This window comes from Coenobita brevimanus, chromosome 80 (assembly GCF_032717465.1).
Source record: "Coenobita brevimanus isolate Jiangsu-jjx chromosome 80, ASM3271746v2, whole genome shotgun sequence".
Taxonomy (NCBI): Eukaryota; Metazoa; Arthropoda; class Malacostraca; order Decapoda; family Coenobitidae; genus Coenobita; species Coenobita brevimanus.
Genome location: NC_137033.1, coordinates 57137704 through 57164631, shown reverse-complemented (window position 1 = coordinate 57164631; position 26928 = coordinate 57137704).

Below are 26928 nucleotides of genomic sequence, written 5' to 3'. Positions count from 1 at the left end.
CAGTGTGATGTCACAGTGAATGAAGAGAAACTGGAATTGGTGAGAGAGTTCAAATACTTGGGTACAGTGACAGAAAAGAGATGAAAATGTGCATAAGAAGTTGAAAGTAGAGTGACACAAGGAAGAAAAGTAGCTGGTGCAATGAAGGCCTTGATAAGAAACAGAGGCTTGAGTGTTGCAGCTGCACGAGGCTTACAGGAGGGAGTGTTAGTGCCAACTTTAACATATGAGTGTGAGACTAAGGTGTGGCATGAAAATGAAAAGTCAAGATTAAGAGCAGTGGAGATAGGACTGCTGAGGAATGTATGTGGAGTACAGAGGGTGGATAGGATACGAAAGAATGTAATTCGTGACAGGTGTGGAGTAAGGAAGTCGGTGGACACCAGAATCGAAGAGAGTGTCCTGAGATAGTATGGTCATGTGGAAGGAATGGATAACATTAGAGTGGTGAAAAAGGTATACCTGAGCGAATTTGAAGGATGGAGGAGGCGAGGTAGGCCAAGGAGAAGGTGGAGAGATACGGTGGATGAGTGTTTCAGGAAGAGAGGTTTGGAAGTCCGTGAGGCTAGGGAATTAACAAGATATCAAGCTGGCTGGATGAATGTTGTGAGAAGTTCATGATCAGGGATTTTGGCATCCATTGTGAGCATGGCAGCATCCGGATTGACTCAGTCGGATACGTTTGTGTGAAGCTGCAGAATGTTGTGAATGTTTTTTGCGTATCCGGTAAACCCAGGATTCCGGGGGCTTGAAAGATGAGTGAAAGGAAGCGTGGCCTATTGGATTGGGCAAGTTTGTACCGTCTGGACATTGCTACTCCTCACCCTGCCCTTGGGTGGGAAAGGAGGTCCGGATGATGATTATGATATATATATATATATATATATATATATATATATATATATATATATATATATATATATATATATATATATATATATAATTTTTATTTACTTAGCATTCATGTCGGTTTGTTAAAATTACGCAATTTATATACCGTCAGTTCACTTCAGAAGTCAGGTTTACTTGTTATTATTATAGCAATCCATTCATCTTATTAAGTTCCCATAGTTTTGAGGAAGTGTAAAAGAACTATTAATCATAAGTATAAACTCTACAGTACATATGTGCAATATTGCTCTGATGAATCATATGTATACTGATTTGGTTTTGCTTTACGACAGTTCTGTAAATATGAAAATGTCTTATATTATGTCTGATATTGCAAGATACGAGTATATAACACATCAGACTGGTAGGAACTCCAGCATATATATATATATATATATATATATATATATATATATATATATATATATATATATATACACAGGGTGGTGCAAAAGTAGGTTGACATTTACCATTTATTCCAACACAAAAGACACTTTTAGTCTCGTAAGTGTTCAAAGTGTCCGCCTTCACCATTGACACATTCCTGGAGTCTGTCAGCCACACTTCGACACATAAGTGTTTTACTTAAGACTTTTACAAACATAATAATGTCAACCTACTTTTGCACCACCCTGTATATATATATATATATATATATATATATATATATATATATATATATATATATATATATATATATATATATATATATACAGTATAACATAATGAGACTTATAAGAAGGACTTGGTAAAACAAGGAATCTCTTCTACTCTGTTGCATCTTGTTTTGCACCATGAGCGTAGGGGCTGGGGATGGCTATTCAGTCCTGACACTGAAAATGAAGTCACGCCACGCTTGCCGCTGAATGGCGTTAAGCCCCTGTCACACACAAACGACTCAAGGGAGGACCGCGGCGCAACTCAAGGTCGTGACTCATATTTTCATTGATCGTCCCTTGACTCGCCGACAAAGCCCGGACTCGTTAGGGCGCTCGTGAGGCGTTGAGATGACTCATTGGACCTCACAATTTTTTTTAACGCATGCGTTAAAAAATCGTGGCCTCCTCATGACTTGCCAAAAGTCGTTTCACAGTTACATTGCAGTCGGGAATGTCATACGTCGGTCGTCATGCAGTCGTAGCTCAATTGGATGCATCGTGATGCTGTCATTGCATGTCGTGATGCTGTCCCCAACAAATAAAACCGTTATGACTGTGTGTCCCTCATCAACTGACTAGACACAGGAGAGGTTCATGGTGATGTTCTGGGTGTCATTGGTGGTCCAGGTGTGATGCCCTGCCCCACGATGGGTGTCATTGGTGGTTTAGGTGTGATGCCCTGCCTCCCACTGGGTGTCACTGGTGGTTCAGTGATGCCCTGCCCATGGGTCGGTCGTGCGGGTGTCCTGGGGGGGTCGGGGTGCATTCCTCAAATGCGTCACGAAGTCGCCTTGCATTCGTGGGTGGTAGTGTCACAGTCGTGGCTGACAAAAATTTGTTAAATTTCAAATTTGAACTCGGAGCTCCATCGCCTTGCACTAGCCTCGCGATTTTGTCACGTTCTTGAGGACGTCACTACTGGTTGTGAGGCAGTCCTGACACGGTCGTTAGGCTGTCATGAACATAGCAGATTTGGGGCCTGTCGGGAGGCATGGGAACCAACTAGGACATGACCTTGAGTCGCGCTGTTGTTGGCCCTTGAGTCACATATATGTGACAGGGGCTTTACATGAACAAGAAACACTAACCACCCATTAGACACAAACTATTGCAAAACACATCCAGTTGGAGCTCCTCAGCCCATTAGAACACCAGGCATTCATCTGTTTACATCATTACCACTCAAAGTTGCAAATGGTTTTCGTGACCACAAGAAGTACAGTGAGTCCTTGATATACAAAAGGGATAGGGACCCCAAAAAACTTTCGTAATTCGAAATTTCGTATATCGGAACGATTTTCCCCATTGAAATATACAAATAAATGGGGGGATGCATCCCAGGACCCCCTCAGACTCCCACCTAAACTTCACCCCCCCCATTCAGAAGTAAGCAATACCTGTATACAATTGTAGAGAAGGAGGTGGCCAATTTTTTGTACATCTTTTTCTTCATCAGTCCCAATGATGGAAACAGCAAGGCCTAAAGCACGCCCAATCGCCGAGACTCCCTGCCCCTCCTCATGGGGTCTTATAATTTCCAATTTCCTTTCCAGAATTAGAGTACAGTGCTGCTGCTTCTTTGCAGAGGGCTCCCTCAATGCTGGAGATGATGCAGGGCGCTTGGGAGGCATGGCGAAACAATACGAAAAGGTGAAGGGCTGCAAAAATATCCTCACGTACAGCGAGGCTGTGAGGAGAAGAGGGATGTGGACTCAACTGAGAAACGAGCAAAAATTTGTCTACCGGAGAGGGGTTAGTTCGTTTTCTCTCGACAAGCGAGTGCGGCGCTATGCACTGTGCCCATTTTGAATTTTTCATACAGTATTCCATTAACCCCTTCATAGCTGCCAGCCTTGAACAACACTTCACTGTTTCGGTGTCAATGACATTGAGTTAGGGCATTATAAAAAACTGCGAACAATTACTGGAAGGGAACAAAGGTCGCTGGTGTGTGTACATACTACTCTACCATCCCATTAGTCAGGCGTTCTCCTCACTCCAGATGTATTCGCTGGTGTTTACAGGCTTATATTACATGCGCCCTAATTTTGAGTAAGTTTCTTTCAGCAAGAGAACATAATTTACCAACCTCAAAATAGTCAGAAAATTATAGAAGACAAACTAGAAGAATATGAACTGAATTGGTAAGGTCTTTAGGCTGTATGCTTACAAGAAAGATTATGGGTTTTACGACTTTAAGAGACTGTCACGAGTCAAATTCGCGACATTTTCCTTTTGTGAGAAACCACGAACTATTAGTGGAAAACTCACTGTGTAATATTCAGTTAACCGTTTCTCTCTCCATTTCGATGGTATACTTTTTTCAAAACATTCGTCACTGTTTCAAAAGTGACCGTTCTAATGCACGTCATTAAGTGCTGTACAGAGCGATATTATTGTTTCTATATTGTTCGCCCCTGCTTGCCTCAACCGTTGGCCACGCCTTCTTCCGGCTGGCCTGGGCATATTCCTACCCCACACATCGTATTTGAATCAGTCTTTTGTCTGTCGCGATGGAGTGTGAGTCTGTGCTCCAGTAGTGAGAGTGAGAGAGGTCATCTAGCACCCAGACTCCACTAGACTACAGTTCTCCAGGCTCCCACCCTTCCTTGGTGATACGCTACATTGACCAGTATTTCCTTTTCGTATTTTCCTAGGTTTAAGAGGTTAGCTTCTGAGTGAGTGAGTGAGTGAGTGAGTGCGATCTCTTTATTTTGAATTCCCTTTGAGTTGTAACATTGAATTTGTTCCTCTGTAGTTAATAAATTTAACAGTTCTTTTTCTTTGAGCTTGATGTGATGTGGACTCGTGTTTCATTTCTCCATAATTGAGCTTGTTTCCCTTGTAGCTCCTAGCTTGCATAAACGCTTTGCTATTCATAACTGGTGCTTGGGCCAGTCTTGTTGTATTAAGCTTAAAATCCGTTGTGCCTTCTAGGAGTTAACGCATCAGCAAGAACCTGATATTATTAATAGTATTAGTTATTTATTGTCAGGGGTGAAGTCACTTTCTCCAGAGGCTAACAGTACTAATAAACAGCAATTGTGAGTAATTGGTCTCTGCTGTGTACTGTTGAGAAAGTTTATAAATTCTCGTTCTGAGAGAATCAGCGAAGCGAGCCGACATAAAGTATTCATTGCTTGATTTAGCAAGACAATTCATTGTCCCTGCTCCTCAGTATTACTGAACATTATCATTTAATAATTGCATTTATTTTAAAAACCCCGTGACAATTGGCGACCTCATTCCACGATATTAACTCCTAACTCTAAAGCTATTCACGAGATAATACTTACTCGTTCATATTTAGGTATTTATCATTAAAGTTTATAGGCACAAGCTTACTGGTGTTTACCGTTAGTTTAGCAAGTGAATTTCTGCTTTATTAATCCATAGAGTACTTAACTCTATTTAGTACTTTATTCTTGGTAATGCCAGACGATATTATTCGCTCCTGGGAAGTCGCCATACTCATTGCCTTAATTATTGAGTCTTCCGAGTCATTTGCATTTTTGCTTTATTCTTTGCCAGTTAAGTAGATAAGACTGGTCACCACTAGCTTGTGTCTGTATTCTTTACTTGTGTTATTAGCATTCGTTTACGAAGCAGCAGTCAGTACTCAGTTTCGGCTTGCTTAGTAAATTAGCGATATGGCTACCACCATATTTTTACGGGAAGCCGAGGACATGGGGCTTACTGAGCCCCAGGAAATTAAAGAGTACATACTCTCATGGCATAGTCAGAAGCAGCAGCGCGAGAGTGATGCCCGTGAAGAGCGTAAGATTCAGCGTGAGGAACGCGAAAGGGAGCGTGAATATGAGTGAGAACAACGCGAACACGAGCAAGAACAGCGCGAATACGAGCAGAAACAGCGCGAACACGAGCAGAAACAACACAAACTAGAGTTAGAACAAGAGCGACAACAACGCAAACACGAGCAAAAACAACGCGAACTCGAGCTAGTACAAGAGCAAGAACAACGCGAATACGAGAGTAAACTACACAAGTCCTTGAGACCAACGGCGTCCAGGGACTACGTTTCCTGGTTAATAATGTACCTAATAAATTAATGGCGACCTCAAATGTACGAAGCTTAGCCTGTCACTCGTATTTTTCAGCTAGAGCGTACCTTTCGTAGCATGTACTGATTGCTAGGCAGAGAGAGTAATTGTAATGTAATAAGAATTTTTGTCTCATTGACACTTTTGATGCTCCACCCTAATTGATTTTGCAGGTACAGCGTTGGGTGTAGCAGTTTTGCTGTGCGGGCCAGCTGATCGTCTGCCACACGCTGCTGCCTCTTCTCCTCAGCCTTCGTTGTCGCCATATTATTAATATTTACTGTATTATTTTACACGTAGGTACAGTTACACAACTGTCACACCTACACTGCGTATCACATACACCACACTACACAACAATTAGTTGTCAGTGTAAATGTAGCGAACTTTTGCTCAGTTTGACCTGAGTACAGGATTTTCACCGTCATCACGGAGTTTTTTCCCTCAAGCTTGCCTCTATTAACGTATATATGAGGTTTTTACGCTCATTGGCGATAGTGATTTTCTCCTGTAGCAGGATAGCACATGCACCATAGTGTGAATCTTGTGTGACTGAGTTAGGATGTGTACATATATATATATCCACAATTTTTTTCCCATAAGGAAAATATTTCATTTTGAAGGGGCGTAATGTCACGAGTCAAATTCGCGACATTTTCCTTTTGTGAGAAACCAAGAACTATTAGTGGAAAACTCACTGTGTAACGTTCAGTTGACCGTTTCTCTCTCCATTTCGATGGTATACTTTTTTCAAAACATTCATCACTGTTTCAAAAGTGACCGTTCTAATGCACGTCATTAAGTGCTGTACAGAGCGATATTATTGTTTCTATATTGTTCGCCCCTGCTTGCCTCAACCGTTGGCCATGCCTTCTTCCGGCTGGCCTGGGCATATTCCTACCCCACACATCGTATTTGAATCAGTCTTTTGTCTGTCGCGATGGAGTGTGAGTCTGTGCTCCAGTAGTGAGAGTGAGAGAGGTCATCTAGCACCCAGACTCCACTAGACTACAGTTCTCCAGGCTCCCACCCTTTCTTGGTGATACGCTACATTGACCAGTATTTCCTTTTCGTATTTTCCTAGGTTTAAGAGGTTAGCTTCTGAGTGAGCGAGTGAGTGCGATCTCTTTATTTTGAATTCACTTTGAGTTGTAACATTGAATTTGTTCCTCTGTAGTTAATAAATTTAACAGTTCTTTTTCTTTGAGCTTGATGTGATGTGGACTCGTGTTTCATTTCTCCATAATTGAGCTTGTTTCCCTTGTAGCTCCTAGCTTGCATAAATGCTTTGCTATTCATAACTGGTGCTTGGGCCAGTCTTGTTGTATTAAGCTTAAAATCCATTGTGCCTTCTAGGAGTTAATGCATCAGCAAGAACCTGATATTATTAATAGTATTAGTTATTTATTGTCGGGGGTGAAGTCACTTTCTCCAGAGGCTAACAGTACTAATAAACAGCAATTGTGAGTAATTAGTCTCTGCTGTGTACTGTTGAGAAAGTTTATAAATTCTCGTTCTGAGAGAGTCGGCGAAGCGAGCCGACATAAAGTATTCATTGCTTGATTTAGCAAGACAATTCATTGTCCCTGCTCTCCAGTATTATTGAGAATTATCCTTTAATATTGCAGTTATTTTAAAAACCCCGTGACAGACGATATGGAACAAAAATGTTTGCTGATCAGAAAAAAATTACTCTTTCGTCCCACATGTTCTCGTAGGTTAGCATTCAGTTCCACATTCTTCTTTCAGCATCACTCTTCCCAATATATTTCGGACCGAGTAAGCACAGTTATTTCTGCTCCTTAGAGTTAGTGTACATTTACTGCTTATTCTTTTGTTTGTTCTTATGTGTATGTGTGAAAGAGAGAGGACTGATACAAACAATAACACTGGTTTACTAAAAATTTGAGGCAAACATGAAATTAGGTGTTCTAACCTAATTTTGGGGTGCTGATTTCAGATTCGAAATCCGTTTTCACTCATCACCTCTAGTTTTTGAGATATACATGTATACATGTACATACATGTATACATATATGCCTAGAACCAAAATATTAGCCAAAAATCCATTTACCCTCCTATTTTCTTGGAACCTGGTTTAAAACGCGCGCCACAACAAGGTCAAACATGTGCATTGTGCGGCTAGGAACGCCAGTAGCCTACTGGCGGTGAGAGGGGGTGGTTAGTGCTGTCAAGTACAAGCAGCACCAGTGGAGCCTCTGTGGGGACTTCAAGGTCATTCGACTCCTTATGGGTATGCAGGTGCGCTTCACGAAGTACTGCTGCTTTCTGTCTTGAGACAGTCAGGCTGTGTCCAAGCACTTCACGCAGAAGGACTGGGGGTCTAGGAGCACTTTTGTGCCTGGGAAACACAGTGTCCAAGAAAATCCTCTGGTGGACATAAACAAGGTGCTTCTTCTCCCTCTTCATATCAAGCTTGGCCTTATGAAGAATTTCGTGAAGGCCATGGACAAGGATGGTGCTGCCTTCCAACACTTGTGCACTCTGTTCCCAGCTCTCAGTTCTGCTAACCTCAAGGAAAGCATCTTCGTCGGACCTCAGATCCGGGAAGTGCTGAAGGATGAGGTATTTGAGGAGAAGCTCACCTTGAAGGAATTAAGAGCATGGGAAGCATTTAAGTCAGTCTGCCATGGCTTCCTTGGTAACACACGGGCACTAAATTACCAAGAGCGTGTCGAGAAGTTGTTGCGGGCTTATCAGGATATGGGGTGCCGAATGTCTCTCAAGATTCACATTCTCCACTCCCACCTCAACTTCTTTCCCCAGAACCTTGGAGCAATAATGACGAACATGGGGAAAGGTTCCACCAAGATATTACTAAGATAGAGAGCAACTACCAAGACAAGTGGAACCCCAGCATGATGGAGGACTTCTGCTGGATGCTCCTGCACGACATCCCGGAGGCAGAGTACACCAGATCGTCCAAAAAAACTCACTTCTGACTGTCTGTAGTACTATGATGTGTATACATGTTTATATCCAAGTAACAGTAATATTTACAATATTTCTGTCAGTGTTCTGTGTCTGTTTTGTTTCGTTCTGTAATATGACATTTTAATATATGAAATAAGCTCATATTATAAATATATGCATTATACTAAAAAAAACGGGATATGTGAAAGCAAAAAAACTTGAGGTGATAGAGCAAAACTGTTTAGAAAATTGAATTAAGCATATCAGAATTAGTCAAAAACACCTATTCACATGCCTGCCTCAGATTTTTTTTTTTTTTTTTTTTTGTAAACCAGTGTAATGTATTCCATTATCGCTTTCATAGCTGCTGGCCGTGAACAACGCCTTACTGTACTGGTGTCAGTGACGTTGAGTTAGGGTGAGCTATAAAAAACTGCGAGTAATTATGCAAAGGGAATGAGGGTCACTGGTGTGTTTACACGACCCTCCTCTACCACCTCAAGCAGTCTGGCGTTCACAGTTCACTTCGTCCCAGGTTGTTTTCGGCCGATGTATACATGCTGATAAACACGCATCCTAATTTTATTAATTCTTACACGAATCATAGCAAATCACAGGATGGGTTTAGGGGAAAAAAAAATAATAAGAATAAAAAAAGCCAGGTGTGCCAGACGAGTCTTCACATATGACGAGTCTTTTCACATATGTAAGAAAAAGAAATTGATTTTAGAACTTTGAAAAAATGGTCCCAAGGCCGACCACAGGAGCAAGCAAATATCTGAACCCACAGCCATTGAGGGGGCTAAACATACGTTTTACTTTAAGAAGTAAAAGCACCTTACCAAATCAGTTCTTCCTAATGGTCTGTTATATTTTTCATTTTACGAGTATTTCTGGGTTAGTAAATACAGTAAACGTTTCTTATTAAATCTGTTTCCCCGTCATTTTTAGCTGTTCTGGTGTGACAACTCTTTTTATTTCGTTAACATAATGGCGGAAAGGACTGTTATTCCCTAAGTGTTTAACTAAACCTGGCCTAACCGAGCTTATCTGTACCCAATAGTTTTTAACCTAACCTAACCTCCAGTTGGGAAATTGGGAAACGATATCCACTGCGCTGGAAACGATCGTAGGGGAAAGTGACGATAATGATGGGGAGGAAATTTTTCAGTAAGAAGTAATTTGCCAAACTGAAAGTTGTCAGAAAATTACAGAAACAAAATGAATTGAATTGGTAAGGTCTTTCTGCTGCTTCAAGTGTACAATGAAAAACACAAATATCTCCCCAAAGTCTGACGAATATAACGTGAAAAAATCGAACCATTTGAAACATGCACTAGTAGAAACAGAGTTTTCATTTCATTTCGCCTGGTGTAAATTTTCTTCAGACTGAACTGGGAAGATAGTTGTGTCTTTCATTGTACATTTACTGGTAAATAAATCAATCTAACAGTACTTGTGTTTTGTTTCTGCCAGATAAATCGTGATTTCAGACTATTCAGGCACTTCTTCACATCATATAGTCTGGATAATTGGGTTATCTGTGCATTTCCTTTCGTATAGAGTATCGATTTTCGTATCATCGAGACAGATATTTTCGTACTGTGGAATTTGTCCTGTATTAATCGATTTCGTACCATCGAAAATTCGTACTTCGGGTTTTCGTATTTCGAGGACTCACTTCTGGTTTGTTACTCTGTGAAGTCATCTGAAGAATGAGTTATATCAAGTAACTGGATGGTGGGTGCCCCCATCTACCTCCTGAAACAAGATGAAGGAGAATAAAATAGCACACATTTAGCAAATATGTTTTAGAGCAGGAAACACAACTCCAAACTTTTATAAATAACACAAAAGTATCCTTATCACACAGGCAGCTACTGGTAATATTAAGGGGAAACGTATACACTTGAACAAGCATTTTACCAGTAAATGTAGCCTATCAGGAATCCATTTTCTACTTGAAGACCAACGAAAGAACACTAACGGTAGCACTGTCATCAGATTTGAAGGATGGTTAGCATATCATCGTCAGTGTACTATTTTTTTCATACTCCAGTTTATCATTAATCTGTGTATCAATGAATATGATTTTTTTTACCGACATAGACTTCAAAAATTGCATATAAGGAAATGTGAATATGCAAAACAAACTGGAAAAGAAGAGATACCAGAGTCAATCCTGGGCTAACAGCCATATTGTCTTTAGTTAAGGAAGCTGCCTGGTACCTGGATATTACCAGTACATTCCTGCGTATCCCAGGTTTGTATTATATTGTGTGACAGTAATGGAACTGGTGGAGACGTCCAACCAATTTGGTCTGAAGGAGTCTTTTATACAGCATATCTACTTCCACATTGTTTTATTTTAACTGATGGTCTCTCGTAATGATTGCGTTACAAACAATATACAATAATTCCACCCCAATAAAAGCGCCTCCCCGAAGCTAAATGAAGCAGTCAGGCGTTGGTACAAATACAAAAAAAATCTTGACGCTCGAGGGGTTAAAAACCAATAATATACAGAAAGAACAATATCGCGCTGTATGAAAACTATATCGTCAGTGATGATGTGCTAGGAAGCCTTTTAACCCACTGAACCTAGTGACTTTTTTATTTTAATTCTTGCTACTTCCAGATGTTTCTCAGGGCTGTAACCAGGACTTGAAAACAGACTAGGCGAACACAGCCCTACTAGGGCAACTGCAGGTGAATCTGAACAGATTTAAATTAAGTAACTCGGAAAATTTCAAAAATGTTGCTACAGTTGTATGCTTTTATAATGCCATCTTTAGGGGTTGGATGCACTGCATTCAGTTACATGTGTTCTGCAATACGGCATATTCATACATGCTAGAAAGGATTATTGGCATCGTGTTAAACAGTAATGAAGCAAGTGTTGGTTGCTGCATCGTAGTGACTGCAGAAGCTCAATTAAATTTTACTCTGATGACACTGAAGACTAGTTGGTCTGTCTCATTACCCTTAATATAACTGAAATGTTTCTATAACCAACCATTATGTCATTAGTGGTAATCATGAAGCACTGCGGGTTGAGGATGACAGGGATCAGTTTAAAGTTATGAACGCGATCAGAACAAATCCCTGGACTTTGGCGTGGGGGTGGATTGAGCAGGATGCTAAAGGAGGGGAGGGGGAAAGGAGATGCCAGACAAGGCGGCTGCCTCATCTGCCTCAAGGTGGTTGCGGGCATGTTTCTATTCAGCTTAGGGGAGATGTCTCGTAAAGAGGGGTATAATCAAGGTTGCATCTAAACCTTGCATTCTGAAGTCTACCCTGGGCTGAATGAAATAATCAGCAGACAGCATTAATAATATGTATGGCAGGTACCAGGACTGGACTCTGACGAAAACATAACCCGAAATCAGCAGAACAAATTATCATCGCCATAAACGAACCCTACAGTAGGCTTTCGTCAGTGCTACCAACACAGATGATGCTAACTGGCATATTTTCAAAGGCTACAAATAAAAATTAAGCATTTGTTAAATAGTGTCAAGCGGAGGAAGTCTCTGTCTTCACACTCTGTACGTGGGGTTTCCAGTGACGAACACGAAATTTCCAGAGATTTTAAGTAGGTAAATTTTTCACTGCAATCAGACCTTGTCCTTTTAGATTATAGGTATTATCAAGCCTGCTTCTCGCAGCAATATACCATCATTCACTGTACCTTTACTTTCTAGATGAAGTCGATTTTCAGCATGTTTCTTCCTGTAGCTGTGAATCATCATTTCCTCAGGACAATACGGCAGTTTTCAAACCTGGTTCTTCCTCTAGCAAATGATGCATCACTAAAACGGAGTAAAAACACATATACATTCACTTAATACATGTTCACACAGAGTTTCACCTCTGGATACGTAACATTCCACCTGACTATGGTACTGTTATGATGATGGTACAGTAGGTGTCCGAGGGGATACAAAGGAGTCACATGTGCTGCTGAAAAATAAATCATGATAATGTAGTAAATAATAAAAAATTGTTCGAACAGGACAAGATTTACTGTAACAGACAATATGACGCCAAGCAAGAATATACCAAACCAGTTTAAAAATAAAGCATACTAAAGAGATCTTGTGTCATGACGAAAAAACAGACTAAAAATGTAAGGCTGAAAGTGGCAGCAAAATGTCTGGGAGAGAATATACGTATAAGGATAAAAGTTTGGCGAGTTCCCCACAAACGGAAGAAGCAAGTATCCCACTCCCAGGAAGGGGGGAGGAAAAAGTAAATTTTACCTTCCATAACCATTAGTTTTACTATTATATTCTTGCTACTATCTGTCTAAGTTATTCAGCGTAAGGGAGATTTTTCGAACAAGGGTGGTTAGGCAAACTTAATTAAACTCTTCACTCCCAAAACGTAATTTTCATTCTATTACTCAAACCTCAAAACATTTTTATTCAGCTCCAGAGAGTTATCGGACTGGAGAAGGTAGATACATAAGTCATCATATCCCCCTTCACTATAGTTGGCCTGTCGTAAGTTGAGTGAAATCATCATGATCATCATCATCAGCCATTATAAGTCCACTGCTGAACAAAGGCCTCCCCCAACCTTCTCCAAGAATTCCTTGGCTGAGCCAATCTTTGCCACGTTTTCCCTGCAAATTTCTCTATCTCATCTCTCCACCTCCTGTCTGGCCTTTTTCTGCTACGCTTACCATCTCTTGGTGTCCAGTCAGTCAACCTCTTGCTCCATCACAACGTATGGTTGTGAGACTTGGAAACTGACAAAATCAATGGAAAATAAATTAATTCGTTCTCAGAGAGCAATGGAAAGGTCAATGTTGGGAATATCTTTAAGAGACAGGATGAGTTTGGAAGAGTGTGTAAGAAACGGAATCTAAAGGTGAATGTAGGGAAGAGTAAAGTGATGGTCTTTGAGAGAGGTGAAGTCAGTGAATGTACAGCGAGGTTGGATGGTGAGGAATTGGAAAATGTGAGTACGTTTAAGTACTTAGGTAGTGTGATGAGTAAGGATGGAGGTTTGGAGGGTGAAGTGTGTGAAAGGGTACAGCAGGGAAGAAAGGTTGCTGGTTCTTTGAAAGCAGTGATAAAAAACAGGGAAGTGAGCATGGAAGTGAAAAAGTTACTACATGACAGTATTGTGATACCAACTCTAACGTACGGAAGTGAAGCTTGGACGTTGGTGGAAGGACACAAGTCAAGAGTGAGAGCAGTGGAAATGAGTTATTTAAGAGGAGCCTGTGGAGTCACATGGAGAGACAGGCTGACGAATGAGGATATAAAGAAGCGTTGTGGTGTGGATGTGGATGTGATAGGAAGCGTTATGAGGAACACACTGAGGTGGTTTGGCCATGTGGAGAGGATGGAGGGAGAAAGACTGACGAAGAGAGTGTATGTGAGTGAGGTGGAGGGGGAAGAGGGAGGGTGAGGCCTAGGATGAGATGGAGGGATGGGGTGGAGAGGTATATGAGAGATGGGGGTGTGAGTTGGGAGCAGGGCAGTGAAATGGCGGGGGACAGGGCGACTTGGAGGCGATTTGTTTGTGGCCACCCCAAACGGGATTGAGGCGTCTGGCAATAGATAGATAGACAGATATATATATACTGTATATATATATATATATATATATATATATATATACATATATATATATATATATATATATATATATATATATATATATATATATATATGCAAACAAGAAGGAACCAAAGGCAAAAAGGCAGCAGAATTGTCCTTTCCAAGAAAACCGCGACAGAACAAACTCAGTAACCTTTTATTTCCAGATGCCTGGAAACGTTTGCAAGATTAGGTGTCACGGGGAGAGGGAAATACAGACTCGGAAAGACAGTTCCAGAGATGACCTGTTGCATACATGAATAAGTAAGAGTATGGTTAACCCTTACTCTCACTCATTCATGTATGCAACAGGTCATCTCTGAAACTGTGTTCCCCAGTCCTCCTATATGGAGCTGGGCAACTTTGTGGTGAGACTGTTTTGCTAAACCGATGCTACACGCCCGCCGTAGTGGATGAGGGATGCAAGCTGAGAGTTCAAATAAGCAGTGGCCACTGAAGTAGTGACTGATCACTGGTGGCATGAAAAACATAATGAAGAAAAATGTCATCGGACCGAAAGGTTAAGCCCTCGGCTCTAAGACCTCTCTCTCTCTCTCTCTCTCTCTCTCTCTCTCTCTCTCAAAAAAAAAAAAAAAAAAGTTTCGCGGTAGCAAGAACAAAAATCATAATGAACATGCTAACCGCTTTACTAAGGACTTTATTTTTTCTGTGCACTACCATACGATTTTTTCAGTTTGGGAGAGAACCCATGGAGTGAAGAGGTTAATGAAGGCTATATCTAGCTCCGTCAGTTTGATAAATCTCTCCTTAAGCTGAAAAAAAAAAAAAAAAACAGACTGGGAGAACCAAACAATTGCTGGGAGCAATAGTGACTTTATTTATTTATTTTACTTATTTTAAAGAAAAGGAAATTATTTTTCTTTTTTACAAAGACTTCGATATCTGTTAAGAAAGACTTTTCTAAAAGAAGTTTGATGTAGCCTTCATTAATCCGAAACTGAGGAAAATCGTGTGTTGCAGCAAGAATAAACTACAAAATTACGTCATCATATTGAAGGAGCTAAGTTTACTGGTGAATCCCAGTCCTGTTCTATAATGTGTCGGAACAGCCAGCCAGAAGAAGACAAATCTACGTCAAAAGGAAAAGGAAGAACAAGAATTATTACGCTCGGGCGTCCACAGAAATTCAGGCACAACCGAGGAGAGAAAATGGAAATAAATGAACCACACGAAAAGTGGAGGAGGGATATAACTCAGACTAGAGGACGAAAGGAGGAAGACTAGGCTTGAGTGGAATAGATAAAGAAATGAACAAGAGAGAACTAACCAAGAGGGAAGCAAACAAGAAAGGATGAGGGATACAATTCAGATCAAAGGAAAAGAAAGTAATTCTGGTTAAAAGGACTTAACAATAAAACCAGCCTAGGACGGGGAACTGGAGAAGTGTGTGTATGAAGGGTGGAGATGGAAAAATAACTGAAATATAACAGTGAAAGAGGGATATTATTCATACCAAAGGAGAGGGATACAAGTCGGAATCAGGGGACGTAATAGTAAAATATTTGAGTACAGATGATGTGGGAACAAACTGGACCACACGAGAAAGGAAGAGGGATACAATTCATATCAAAAGGAAAATACAATAACTGGAGGAGGGAGAGGAGAAGTGGTAAATGATATCTGAGAGTAGGAACCTTATTCAGTTTCAGAAGACACAAGAGTAATATATGCTGCAGTGTATGATGGTTAATGTCTGAGTTTATATATGTGCAAGGGAAACGAAAACAAGCTTTACCATACGAGCCCGTAGGGGAAGAAAGATATAATTCAGACCCAAGGAAAAGGAAATATCTCAGCTCTGTGGGAAAACGGGGATAAAATATTGAAATATGTGCTTGTGTGTGTGTTTATCTATGAGGGTGGAGGCAGGCGGCAGCAATGGAGGCGAGGGTGGAAGCGGGCAGGGCGAGGCTCCACCAGCACAGGCTGGAACCCCGCTGGATGGCCGCCGGGTACTCGTCTGTTGGGGACAAAAAAGAAAACATTAACTCACAGACACTGACACCCAAAATGTAACTACTGTCTCTTATAAATACACTATAGAGTGTCTTTCTAACATGACAATGATCCCTAACCTGTCTGATTTCAGCTGGTGGCCAGGTGGTCAGGATAATTGGTAGCTTTGACTAATAATCAAGGAGACTCATTCCAATCAGGCTTATTTAATTTCATGCAAACATGATTTTGTGTATTATTCTAGTTGTGGTACTGGTCCACCGCCATTTGACCAAAAAGAAAAGATTACAGTGCCCGCATGCTGAAATTTTTACCTTCCACCTGACAAAGTCAGAGGAGGGTGTTGTTATCACTAGGATCAATAGGTGTCCATCCGTTGAGTTGGACGGCAGGGCGGCTGACCGGGCGTAGAGATTTCGTTTCCGGGCCAGAACTGAGAAATATTCACTACAATGATGAAATTTCACATATATATGTGTCTTACAGTGAAATGGTGCCTTGTGAAAGGCAGAATATGTGCCTCAAGTAGTTTTATTGAAAATAATGACAAGGTAAAAAAAAAAAATGATTTTCCAGAAATTTCAATGTGACTTGTGCAAGGAATCTGAAGGGCCCAGGATATGTGTCCTTAAGGCGTTTTCCTTACACCCACCTTTAAAAGAAAAGATTGTGGGGGGGGGTGAGGGCAGTTATGGGCTTAGGTGTGCAGGGAGGTGGTGGGTATGTGCTTGGTCAGATGGAGGGTTGCAACAGCTCAGAGTTGCCTATGTTTTAAACTGTGAATATACAGCACCTTTGGTCCTACTTGGCCATTTTGAAGGTACTGCTAAAACTTTTGCAGCTTCATAGTACAGCCATTTACCTTTTGTTGGTATACTGTATTTCTCCCATGACCACAACTGATAACTGTGAAATCAAAACTCACTACTGCCACGTTCCGAAGCTACCAAAGTTAAGATAATAGGCCTGTACTATCATTATCATCATCAAAATAATCCGCAAAAAGAGGAATGTTATAAAATCTCTAACGCCAGTCAGAATACAACCCTTACTGCCACCCCCAGACACAGCCACTCAGACTACCACAGCCGGTAAAAGAACGCAGCATACAGTTCGTCCAACTTGTACCCCAGAAATTATTCATGTATTGTCAATGGCTGTATTTAGAGGTGAATAGATAATATTCTGATATGATATTTATTCTAAACAAACAAAGATCCCAACCCCTTTCAGCCCAGTCAATTGCCAGCCATAGTCAGATGGAAGGGTTGATTTAACTAGTAACAAGGAGACTCATTGCTACCTCATAACTGAGATTCATTTAACTGTAGCACTGAACCAGTTCAGTCGGGTATAATCAGCCCAACTACAGTGAACATTAACAGGTAAATAAATATAACAACCTACCTGAGCTCTGTCTGTCTGTCTGTCTGTCTGTCTGTCTGTCTGTCTCTCTCTCTCTCTCTCTCTCTCTCTCCTGACGCCGCATCCCGTGTGGGTGGGCTAAACAGCTAGACCTTCAAGCATTTAGAGTCCCTCATCAGTAAAGACCCCTCTCTCCATCTTGTTCCCGGTCTCCCTTTTTTCCTCCTGCCAACCACTCCACTCTAATACACACTCCTAGTCAGTCTCTCGCTCTTCGCCCCATATGGCACAAACATCTCAGAGTTTCCTGGTGATTTACCATCACATCAACCCTTACACTCAAATCTTCATGTCCCTCCACAGTAACTTCAGAGGTAACCTTTTCGTGGGATGATGATGATGATGATGATGATGATGATCTATTGGTTGAATAATTTAGAAAGGCTCCAAAATGCTTGCATGCGTTGGCCCTGGTCGCCTAATGACGGCTCTCCACAGTGCTCGATCTCTGGCAACCTCCCATTCCAGTCCCTTATCCCGGAGGTCACACTCTATGACCTCGTCCCAGGTCTTTTGCGGCATGCCTCTCGCAACCCTACACACGACGTTCACAATTCTCACCTTCCCAGAGAGAGAGAGAGAGAGAGAGAGAAAGAGAGTGTTCTGGTGTCAACATCTTTTTCCATATGAAGTTGTAGTATCACACATTTTGCATAATAATTTTTAAAGCTGTTTAATCATAATTAACAGTGTATAATGAAGTGTGAATGATGAACAACCAAATATCATTTCGCTGTTAGCTGTGGTATAGGAAGAAGGTGGATGGCAGACCACAAGTGCCACCCTGTTTCAATTATAAAATGAAGGTTAGGAGAAGTGAAAAGATATCTGAATAGTGCGTAAGTGTAAAGTCCTGGGGAACCATTTATTATGTTGGTATATGTGAATGTACTTAATACCATTTTATAGAGGTGTATAATGTGCTAGTAGAGTTGTCATTTATCTCTACTTTTTGCATAAGCCCAGAGTATATGTAATGTTCGGCACCTCACTTTTTAGCTGACCTCAGCACCGTGCCCTAGTCGGCTCGGTGAGTGTACAGCGTCAGAGGCCGTTTTACAGTTTTAAAGGGAGGTTGTATCGCTCTTACATATCTCTCGGGTCACACTTATATTATTCTGTGCCCAATAAAGAGAGATTTAATCTGCTCATTTCTGTCACCTTACGCTACCACTTAATAACAGACCAGCTTCCACCTTCTCGTGGCAGAGGACCTTTGGTGGGAAGTGTCGGGCAGTGACGGCGAGTAGCTGACGTGTACTACAGACAGTGTCGTCGATCCAACACGGTGGTCTAGTTATACTATAACAGCAGAACACTTAATATGTAGTCAACTGCTACTCCATAACGGCTACATTAAATTGGTGGCCAGCAGTGCGACGATACATTTTATTGGTGCTAGCGGTGGCACGATATTTAGTGCTAGCCGTGTACCGATACATTAAATTGGTGTTCAGTGCTGGGATACGATACGTGCTAAAGGGATATGCTGTGAACCAGTAACCCTTGCAATCGCTCGTTCCTGAAGGTGAAACAGAAAATCTTACTCTACTGTTGTAAGGGGACTAATTACCAGTGAGTTAAGTGGAGCAGATAAACTGAAGTGGTGCATATTAATTCCTCCCATTATTCTGCCAGTGCGAGATTCCTATCTTAAGCACAAACTGGCAGTTATCTCGCCCTGTGGTGTGCGAGATATCTCCATCTTCAAACGCAAACTGGCAAGAATCTCGCTCTCGTGTGTGAGAGGCGAGATAAGGAGAGTTCAAGCCAGTGCGGTGAGGAGTGGGTCAACTAACGACTTCTAGCAACTAGAGGCGCGGACGGCCGAAGCGAGCCGAGGGAGACCGAAAGCGGCGGGCCTGGCGTGGTCCAGGCCGAACCAGTCGCTTGCTAACTCCCACAGCGAGCGGGCTGCTGCGTATGGTTGGAGGAGTCTGGTGGAGTGTGGAACGTGGAATGTGGAACATCATCCTGGACTTTCATATCTAGGTAGTGTCCATGCATTAGTAAACCACACACACACACACACGCTTGAATCAACACACGTTAGTTAGTTGATGAGTGGAAATAAAGGTTTCTCAGAATTCCCTTGAAAAAAATATACCGGTACTTTCTGTGTATTTTATATGTGTTCCGTTCTGTCACTTACCATAACTATCCTTTTTTTTATGTCAGTTTATCTTCCTGTAACTGGGAGGGGAATATTATTGACAAGGTTGGATGGATACAGTGAAGTGGGGACGTAGAATTAGGGAAATAGAGATTAACCCCACTAGACTCAGCATTTTATGAGTAGGTTGATACATCAAATAAAAGTGCTCAGACATATTAAATGAGTGAAGGACATATTGAGGATCAAGGTGATGAGGATATTTCTGAAGGACAGGATGAGGATTTGAACGTTTTGCATTTGCGTTCTGGTCATACTTATTCAACAGTCCCAGAGCAATCAGTTAGATCCAATATGGCCACTAGTCTTGCTAGAGGGTAATCCTAGTGAGGAGACTGTGGAAGTTGAGACAACAACAGAACCTTTGGTCACTCAGGATATGCAAAATCCAGTCATTAGTGATAGTACTACAACCACTCACATACCTGTGTATACTTCAGATGTTTTCAGTACACCACAAGGTTTTGGTCAGAATTTATTTTCTGTTCCTTCTTCAAATGCATGGGGTATAAACACAGATGGTATTGGCATGCAAACCCAGAATCCTAATCAATGGGGCATGAATACTAATATTGACATGCAAACCCAGAATCCTAATCAATGGGGCATGAATACTAATATTGGCATGCAAACCCAGGGCCCTTATCCAAATACCTGGGGCATGACTAACAATATGGGCGTGCAAAGTCAGACTAACCCTCCTCCTTTGTGGCAGATACCTGTACCTAATCTGGCTACTGATATAGTACAGCAGCATCCTAACTGTACTGAAAGTCAGGCTTTGGCGAAGGCAGGCATATGCTATGCAGAAACTAGCAAAGCCTTGCAAACTTCGGGCTGGAGAGATACAGCTACTAGTTCTCCACAGCAAAGGACCAAGGCTGTTAAGCCAGAGGTGAAAAGATGGTGTGTCAAACATGGGCATTGTCCTCATGAAACGGACTGTTGCCCCTTTGTCACTGAAAAGAGGAAGAAACTAGGGAACCCAGCTAGTTCGGGGGAAGCTCAGGGCTGCGCGCAAAAGTAATTAAAATAGTACAATCCACCGATGCGTGTGTGGCAGCTATTACTAAGGTGGACTTATTATCTATTCCTTGGATCATAGGGAAAGGCCAAGTGTCCCTGATCGTAGATACAGGGGCATGTACAAACATTATTTCTAGTAAAGCGCTGGAAAGACTTAAAAGTGAAATACCTCTAACAAACTGGACATTATCACCACCTGATGTAATGTTGACAGGTGTGACAGGGAGTAGAATGAAGATTGTAAGCCAGGTGCCGTTGACATTGAGGGCAGATAAACGATCTCCTGTGTTACGTGCTACGTTTTATGTGGTTGAGGATTTTCCTCTGCCAGCTGATGGGCTGTTAGGCTTTGAGACCATGGAGGAGTATGATATAGTAATACACCCTCAAAGACATTCCATTTCCTTTAATGGGAAAGAGTTTGTAGGCCTTAATCCCTCAGCAACACGAACTGGAACTGGCATCCAATCAGGAGCCGTCCAACCAGGTGTGACCCCGACAAGTGAAGCGTCAAGGGAGTCCCCGGATGCACACGAAGCGGAGGGTATGGACTGGAAGAAAGTCAGGGCTATAGTGAGTGGTAATCACCACTTACCCAGTCGAACTGTCTGTAAATTCCTGTCTGAGTACCTGACGTGTCGGTGGGAACTGATGTAGCATGCTTAACTGAGACTGTAAAACATAAGGCATTGTCGCTGGAATCGACTCTGACTAGCGTTGGCCAAGACCAGAAGACGCCCCTCTTCATCGCAAATATGAGTGGTGGCGCAGTTAAGCTCAGAGATGGTTGTTTTATATAGGCGACTTGTGCTATGGTGCCCCCATAAAGGAAGTCGACGACGTGCCGGTGATCTCTCCTGTAGTTACATCTCAAGCAACGACTCAGTCGGAACCCGTACGTCTGGCTAAGGAAAAACAGCTGGAGCAATATGTGAAGGTCACGGATAATGTAGACCATAAAACACGACTCCTAGCCCTCCTTAGAGAATTTTCCGACGTAGTAGCACTTCCAGGAGAAGCGCTGGGTAGGACGGATAGGGTGAAGCATCATATTGGTTTGTGCCCTGGTACAAATCCAGTTTATGTGCCCGCATACCGTCTACCGCACAGCCAAAGGGAAGCAGTGGTTGAGGAAGTTGAAAGGATGCTGCGTGATGACGTTATCCAGCCTTCCTCCTCGCCTGCACCACTCTTTCTAGTGCCTAAGAAGGACGGTGGTGTGAGACCTGTTGTGGATTTTCGGCAAGTGAACAAACAGTACCGGATCGTTACCTGATTCCGCATCTGCAAACTGTGTTTACTTGTCTGGATCTAGCATCAGGGTATTGGCAGGTGGAGCTGACCGAAGAGTCGTGTCCCATTACTGCTTTTAGCACTCACCGTGGGCACTTTGAATTTCTCCGGATGCCTTTTGGACTGAGTAATGCTCCTTTAACATTTCAGCGGATGATAAACCAATTGTTTGGCGAGATGTTAGGGCAAGACGTCTTAGCGTATCTAGATGACCTATTTTCCTACACCACAGAACAAGGATCAGATAAGATCGTTCCTAGGCCTCACTGGCTTTTATAGGAGTTTTGTCCACAGGTATGTCATCATAGCATCACCTTTAACAACGCTACTTAAGAAGGACGCTGCATGGAAATGGAGACCCTCGGAAGAGAAAAGCTTCAACAAGCTCAACAAGCCATGTCAGAAACACCCGTATTAGCATTTCCTGATTATACTCAACCTTTCTATCTGTGCACGGACGCCTCAGGTCTGGGTCTGGGAGCGGTGTTACAGCAGAAGGATGAGCAAGGTAAGACACATACCATAGCGTATGCTAGTAGGGCATTAAGACCCCCAGAGAAGAGCTATTCGACGACACATTTGGAGACATTAGCAGTCGTGTGGGCGTTAGGACATTTCCGGGATATTATCTTTGGCTACCGGATAATTGTTTTAACTGACCATGCACCCATACGCGACTTGTTTAAAGGAAAAAACTTGCACGGTAAGGTTGCGCGTTGGTTTGGCAAGGTAATGGAGTTTGATCCAGAGGTCAGATATTTACCAGACCATCAATGTTGTAGCCGACGCATTGAGTAGAAACATTGCTGCTACCATAGCCGAGGATGTTGCTCTTGCTGAGTATTCCTCAGACACGGTAAAAGCGGAACAATGTAATGATGCAATGTGGTCTCAAGTCATCTAGCCTTGGAGTCTGGCGACGAGACTTGTCTACCTGAACTCCCAGTACCAATGACTCACTTCCATCTTCAACAGGGTCTTTTGTATAAGCAACCCCCAGGGAAGGACACTGCATATCAGTTGGTTGTTCCAGCTACCATACAGCAAGCCGTGCTACAGTTAGTTCATGACGTACCTCAAGCGGGTCATCCCGGTCGCGATAGATGCATACGTGAGGCGAGAAAGAAATACTATTGGCCGACCATGAGGAAGGACATAGAAGCCCACGTCAGTATGCGTCAAATGCGCGGAAATACGAGGAACGACGGGACTTCCGACTCCCATCTTAGAGTATCCTCTACCGGAAAAACCCTGGGATACAGTCTCCATTGATCTCTTAGCATTGCCGAGAAGTCGTCAAGGTTCAAGTTATGTACTGGTGGCAGTGGACCATTTCTCACGATTCACTGTTTTAGCACCTTTACAGACGAAAACTTCAGAGGAGGTGGCGCACGCTTTTGTGACTTCAGTGATTTGCCCCTACTCTACACCTAAGGTATTGCTCAGCGATAATGGCAGTGAATTCTGTAACCAGGTGTTACAAGAAATCTGTCGTATGTATGGAGTAAAGCAAGTTTTTGTAATGCCTTACAGTCCTAAGAGCAATGGCCTGGTGGAGAGAACAAACAGGAAGATACTGGAAGTCTTGAGACCAGTAATAACCTCAAATCAGCAGGATAACTGGGAAGACTGGTTACCACATGTAGCGGCGACCATCAACTCCTCAGAAAATTCATCAACTGGGAAGTCTCCTCATTATATCCTTTATGGAGAAGAGAAAGTGTTACCCTACGATTTGTTGGCTGGACCTCCTACTCCAGTATACAACGAAAAAGACTACGCAAAGGTACAGTTGTTGAAATTCCAACTTATACACAGTGAAGTACGGAAAAGATTAAAAGCCTCAAGAGCGGAGATGATGGCGAAACAACACAAAGGTAGTCAAGAAAAGACGTTACAGGCAGGCCAGAAGGTCATAATCCACAACCCTGAGAGAATTTCCAAGCTCAGACCTAAGTCACGCGGACCATATACCGTTGTGGAACGAGTACGTGGAAATACTTATAGAATAAAGGATGAAGCTAATGGAACTCAGGAGGCAGTACATACTGATAGGATCAAACTAGTAAGTCAAGAGCTAGGCCTATCGTCTGATGTGTTGTGCCCTCTGTCTTCGTCGCAGTCTATGTCGTCATCCGTACCTGTCCCTAACCAAGAGTATCGCAGCAAGCTACGATCCCACAACAAGAGTGATTAAGGGAGTATCTACTCTTGCAGAAAAAAATGTGGCTGTGGCTCATACTTCTCGTGCGTTGCTTGGGGCTATGGAACGACATCGGACATGGACACGACTGCATTAATGCCAGGAGCACTGAAGAGCCCACTTGGAGAAGTCGTGGTAGTGGAAGATGCAGTATGCATCTGCTATCCAATGGAAGGCTATCTCCAAACGCCAGATATTGTCAAGGAGGTCTCCAAGGGCTTGTCGAATCTCAGACAGCAACTATTGGAAGTAGGAAGAATGTTTAATCGAAACCCACGATTGACGAACTCTGACACTGAAGCTTTGAAACGAACCTTGCATGGAATTGTTGAGCTTCAGACTAGGCATATAGACAGGCTCACCGACAGGCTCACTAACTTGCACGTTGCTTTACCTAACGTACACTCTGATCTTTCCAAGCATGTCCATGCACGTACTAAGAGAGGACTTGTGGATTTTCTAGGAATCCTGTCTCAACAACTCTTTGGTATGGCATTAGATAAGGATGTAGTGCAATTGGGTAGACAGATGCATGACTTGACACTGGCCGCTAAAGTCAATAATAGATTAATCATGCATGTGTATAAACAGTTAGATGAGTTCACTAACAAAGCTAACGAGATAATTAGGACTACCAACCATCTAGTAGAGCTTGTGAACAACATCCAAATTAACCTACCAACCCTAGCTAACTTGGTGTTATTCGCTGAGTACTTACATGCTCTCGACGAGTCAACCACTGCTTTGGAGAAGCATAAAGCCAATATGGTGGACGGCTTAATCGATGCAAGTTTGAACAGGGTTAATGCTTTATTGCTGCCTACTAATATATTAACAAATGCACTTGATATAGCAATGTGGAAGCATGGACTTATGCCACTCTTTGATCTGAGTCAACTGGAATATTATTACCCATTGTTAGAGGCCCAGTTGACCCATGAAGGCATCCTGATATTGGTACCTATGAGGAATGCTGTAACATACCAGGCATGGCGGTTCATTTCCTTCCCTTTTGCTACTGCTAATAGTACACTTGTTTTTACTGAAGAGGGTCCAGAGGTGCTGGTTGTCTCAGATGACAAGAAATATGTAGCAGAAACGACTGTGGATGAATTTGAGAAGTGTAAGGCCTCATTTCTTGATCTCCATGTATGTCCTGCTTTGCATTTTGTCTTCGTACCATTAAAGGTAGAGGAGTGTAAGAGGGCCTTGTCGGACACAAATACTTCCTCTGCTCTGCAACGTTGCACCTTCCAACCCATTCAGTTGAAGTCAGTTTTCCATGCTCATATTCATGCGAAACAGTACTTTTACTTTCCTGAGACAGAGGATGTAACTGTGATTTGTGCCTCACAGAATCAATTCCTTACAGTAAAGGGGTACTATGTTGCACCTGATGTTTGTGAGTTACACAGTAAAGAGATAGCAGTTCTGCCTAGCAAGCATCATCTAGCTTTGACAGTGAACTTCTCATCCCAGTTACGACCCTTTTTACCTTCATTCAATGTTACTTCCTTGAATGTGAACAGGCTGTCTCATGTATTAAAGGAGCTTACCTTCCTCTCCCACCTGAACAGGACTGATTTAGAGCCTTATGTACTGTCCTATCTTCCTTCATACCTTTCTCCTTCCTATTTTGGTCCTGGCGTTGGTCTTCTACTTATTGTGGCCTTGTCCTGTGTTTGTGGTTTAGGCTACTATTTAAGGCGCCAATTAATGAACCCACTGATACCACGTGTCCGTACTCGAGGATTGCAAGTGGATGTTCCTGAATAGTTAGCTACCCTACACTCTGGTTAGGCTACACGGTAGTTAGGACAACAATGTCGACGAGGACGTCAATGGTGTGGCCGAGCGATGTTCTGGTGTCAACATCTTTTTCCATATGAAGTTGTAGTATCACACATTTTGCATAATAATTTTTAAAGCTGTTTAATCATAATTAACAGTGTGTAATGAAGTGTGAATGATGAACAACCAAATATCATTTCGCTGTTAGCTGTGGTACAGGAAGAAGGTGGATGGCAGACCACAAGTGCCACCCTGTTTCAATTATAAAATGAAGGTTAGGAGAAGTGAAAAGATATCTGAATAGTGCGTAAGTGTAAAGTCCTGGGGAACCATTTATTATGTTGGTATATGTGAATGTACTTAATACCATTTTATAGAGGTGTATAATGTGCTAGTAGAGTTGTCATTTATCTCTACTTTTTGCATAAGCCCAGAGTATATGTAATGCTCGGCACCTCACTTTTTACGAGTAGCTGACCTCAGCACCGCGCCCTAGTTGGCTCGGTGAGTGTACAACGTCAGAGGCCGTTTTACAGTTTTAAAGGGAGGTTGTATCGCTCTTACATATCTCTCGGGTCGCACTTATATTATTCTGTGCCCAATAAAGAGAGATTTAATCTGCTCATTTCTGTCACCTTACACTACCACTTAATAACAGACCAGCTTCCACCTTCTCGTGGCAGAGGACCTTTGGTGGGAAGTGTCGGGCAGTGACGGCGAGTAGCTGACGTGTACTACAGACAGTGTCGTCGATCCAACACGGTGGTCTAGTTATACTATAAAGCAGGGCACTTAATATGTAGTCAACTGCTACTCCATAACGGCTACATTAAATTGGTGGCCAGCAGTGCGACGATACATTTTATTGGTGCTAGCGGTGGCA